Source organism: Miniopterus natalensis, chromosome 12, assembly GCF_054644295.1.
Source record: "Miniopterus natalensis isolate mMinNat1 chromosome 12, mMinNat1.hap1, whole genome shotgun sequence".
Taxonomy (NCBI): Eukaryota; Metazoa; Chordata; class Mammalia; order Chiroptera; family Miniopteridae; genus Miniopterus; species Miniopterus natalensis.
Window position 1 is genome coordinate 26551944 of NC_142092.1, and position 4635 is coordinate 26556578.

Sequence of the window (4635 nt, forward strand, 5' to 3'; positions counted from 1 at the left end):
CACCGAAGCATTCTGCAACACCCGCTGTTACACTTTGACCTTTCTCTTTCTGATTTTCAAACTGTCATGTCCTTAGAAAAATCAATTTAGAGCATTTTGAAACAGTATTTAGTAAAGGTGTGAAGAGTTTACAATATTGCTTTTATTTTAAAATGTCATTTTCTCCCAAATCCTGAAACAATACTGAGTGTTGGAGCTATAATTTAACATTTCCTCAAATTTCTCAGTGAAGTATAAGAAACATGTTGAAGATAAAATGTTAAAAATGCAAAGATATAATTGTGTTTTAACAAGCAAGCCTAAAAACATTATGGCTAACTGAGAAAACAATTACAGAAGACAATATAATATAAAAATAATCACAAATATATGTGCTTTAGCATATTTATCTAAAATCACTAATGAAACCATCTAGAAACCTATTTGTGATGGTTTATAATTATGTGCGGGCAAATTACTTGATCATTAGTGAAATCCAGCTGCTAGAACATTTTTGTATGATACATCAAATTAAAGGAAGCTGTTATTTTGTAGCTTAATATACTTCATAAATTATCAATATAGTAATACTAAAAATATTATGTCCTTGAATTTAGAAAAAGAGGGGGAACCACTGATAGATTTATATCATTTTAATTATATATTTTCCCCTATATTGACTTGTCATATAATATAGTACAGAAAATTGCAAGTATAAACCTGAGACATGATACAGTTGTGTTTCTCAACACACAAACAAAGGAGCTCCTTTTAGAAATAATTTAATGAAAATAAGTATTTCTTATACAACAGCGCAGACTAGTGGCCATGTCTTTAAAGCAAATGTTTGCCTTACTCTGGGACATGTTATTTGAAGTAGTCCTGTGTATATATATTATGAAATCTCATCAAATAAATTGTATATTTAAATAGTAATTATAATGCATTATAGTTTAATGGAGCTTAAGAGTACATTATCTAAATCTATTTTAATCATTCTATTTTGCTTTTCCTTCAAATTGTTCTTAAAATGATAGATGAAAAATATACACATAAATACTCTCAGAAATAATAAATGTAAAGAATATCTAACTACTGAAATATATATTTCTATGATCTGTATTTTTTGTTTTGAGTTTATAATGTAGTCCTCTAAAGCAAGGCTATTTTCATTTGGGATATTGACATTAAGTATACAGTAGTCACTTTTTACAAATGCCAACTCACTTGTACCATGACTCTCAATTTATATGAATTAATTTAATACTATTGGTGTCCCTATTTAATCATAATTTCTGCAATCTTAAGTGTTTTGCCAATTATTATAATGTTATTCTGAATTATGATTTTTTCTCTAAAAATTCTTAACAAATTTATGTGTAGAGAAGTAAAGGGATGCTTCTTGGGGCCACACACACACAAAAAAAGTAGTGCATATTTTCTGAACTGTCTCCTAATAATGTGAGTAGAAGAAGAGGGTGAGAAAATTATTTCAAATACTTCATTTTTATCTCTAAATCTCGAATAAATTTACTTTCCCTAAATACATACTTAAACCTTCCTGAACTGATTGTACCCACCATTTGGAATGGTAGAGAAAGAGATAGGAACTTCGTACTGAGATCTGCAGCAGATTTTTGAAACATAATTATTAGTTGACTGTTAATGAAATTTCTCAGGCTGATAGCAAAGGGAGGTAGAATATGGAATAGCCCACATATTCATTTAAGTGGATAATATATTAGTCTGGCATAATTTAAAATTGTGTCTATTCCTATACAGGCATAAAATCTGTCCTAAAATAGCTGAAAGGTTTCCATTGGACTGTAATTTAAAAAATAATAATAATTTGAATTTGAATCCTAGTCCCAGTTTTTTTACTTAGTAGCTCTGCAAACTTTGAGAAAATGTGTCAGTCTTCCTTAGCTATTTTGTTTGGTTGTTTAGTTATTTGTATAATGATCCTTTAAGCATTACTCTTTAATCTCTTTTTATGTGGAAAGATCATAACTGTCAACCAAGTGTGATTCTATTTTTATAGCTGAAAACATATTCTCCTCGCATGTAAAGCTGACACAGTAACTTAAAACAAAGACTTCATTGTCATGCTTTTTTGTTTTTAAATATCAAGGAAAAGTTTAGTAGCATAATTTATATTTCCTAAGTGTGCCGATAATCTATGATGTCTTTTTAAAAAATATATCTTTGCCCGGCCGGGCATGGCTCAGCGGTTGAGCGTCGACCTAGGATCCAGGCAATCAGGGTTCGATTCCCGGTCAGGGCACATGCCCCGTTGCAGGCTTGATCAATGACTCTCTCATCATTGATGTTTCTATCTCTCCCTCTCCTTTCCTCTCTCTGAAATCAATAAAGATATATTTAAAAATAAATAAATAAATAAAAAATATATCTTTATTGATTTCAGAGAGAAGAAGGGAGAGGGAGAGAGAGAGAGAAACATCAATGATGAGAGTCATTGATCAGCTGCCTCCTGCTCATCCCCTACTGGGGATCGAGCCCGAAACCTGGGCATGTGCCCTGACCAGGAATCGAACTTCGATCTCCTGGATCCTAGGTTGGTGCTCAACCGCTGAGCCAGGCCAGGCTGGGCTATGATGTCTTTTTTATTATTTGGTCACAAAGTATCGTTTTAAGGAAACACTCTTAGATGCTGCTCTCTTATTCCTGTTAAAATACACTCACAAACACCATTACAGAGAGAATATCCACTCCACAGTGTCGTGGTTGCAATGCATCATAGATATCTTCGACAGTAGGTGGAAGGGTGTTGAGTAAGAAAGAAGGCTCCCTGGTCTCTTGCATGACTTTTCTGAGAGCTCTGTTTTACACTAAGGACTATCTCTGAAGGGACGATTGGAACTTAAATATTTTTTGCAAACTCTGAATCTGTGTCCCTGTGTTACAAAGCATAAGAAAAAAAACAGTCATCAAAATAGAGTTCATTTAAGTCACAATTGTCATAGCTTACAATCAAAGTATTTGTTTTGGAACTGCAATCCATTATGCACATTTACTTAATAATTGAATATTTACCCTACTAGAGACTAAGCAGCCTCTGGAATTTTGCAGATGCAAGTAGGTAGATCCCATGTTCCTTACCTAGAATGTCTCCCCAGAAACACAGCCGTTTGTCTTGTCTCTTTATGCCATGTTGATCTTGAGGTGGGAGCCATCTGCTCGCCTTATTTTTGCATCATAAGCTAATTTGAATTGCAAATCTAGGCTATGAAACACCTCAGAAAAATGTACATGTGCACTTCACATAAGATTTTATAGACATTTTAGAAAGCTCACAGGAACCCTGAAGTGAACCCTGGCACTCTGTAGAAATTCATGGAGAGGAATGAAAATCCCAATGCCAGTCAGTGAGGGCCAAGCTCTGTTTTCTGCAATATTTCCCATGGATAAATGAGCACCTTGAAAGACTTCCTAAATACAGTCTTAATCTCCAGGTAAAGCAAATTCCAAGTGGCTTGAGTCACTTTGGTTGTGTGAATAGCATGAATTAGGTTTTTGTTTTTTTATTTCTGTTTTTGTTTTTAATTGATTTCAGAGAGATAGGAAGGGACAGGGAGAGAGAGAGAGAAACATCAATGATGAGAGAGTCATTGATCAGCTGTCTCCTGCACGTCCCCTGCTGGGGATGGAGCCCCCAACCTGGGCATGTGCCCTGACCGGGAATCAAACCATGATCTCCTGGTTCATGGGTTGAAATTCAACCACTGAGCCACGCCTGGCTGGGCTAGCATGCATTAGTTTACATATAAATGACAGGTTAGTATGCAGAAAGAGTCTGATGTCCACCCCTAATAGAGAGACAGTAGCAAAATTCTTACTTTCTTTAATCCACAGCCAGAAAATATTTTAGTTTGTTGTCTTGTGTTTCAGAGTGATTCACATCCCCTGCCCTTTTTTGTGGAGATGAGAAACTAACCCAGAAATATTTAAGAAATGCCCACACTTGGCATGTGCCAAAGCAGGTTAAAAGGAAAATATTCTCAGTTCAAACTCAGTGTTCTTCCTTTCCCTACTCTTAAAGTCTTCACCTGTTCACACGTTATGGGGATTGAAAGACTTTATCATAATCCATTTGTATTAGATAAAGTGATCAACTCTTGGCAATTCGATGCTTCTTGTCTGCGGCAAAATGTTGTGAGTATGTTTAAAGTGCTGCGAGGTAACCTGTTCTTTAGATTTACTTGAATGAGGTTGGGTAGTGAGAAGAACAGGGTACAGGGTTGGTGCCAAGGGAAGCATCCCAGGCGCCCTCAGCCTTCCTGTCCTCAAAATCTCCCTCGTCTCAGTTGTTCTCGACTGGTTCTCGGGTATCTGTATTTTACCTTCTACAAACAGTACCTTCAACAGTTCATTCTTAGTACTAATGTATTAGTAGTGCTGCTAATAGCCCCTCCTGTGACCTTTCCTAAGGGTAACTGCGTCTGTTAAGCCAGGATGCCTGCATAAGGCAGCCGGTGAAAATGCTGGGAGTGGGGTTCTACCCTAGAGCACTATGCGTTGCCTTTTGAGTTCTCAGAAAATGGTCCGGATACATGGCTTCCTCCTCTGCAGCTCCGCCTGGCTACTTTGAACTAAGTTGGCAATCTGTGGCGTTTTAATAGATTCCATTCCATTGAT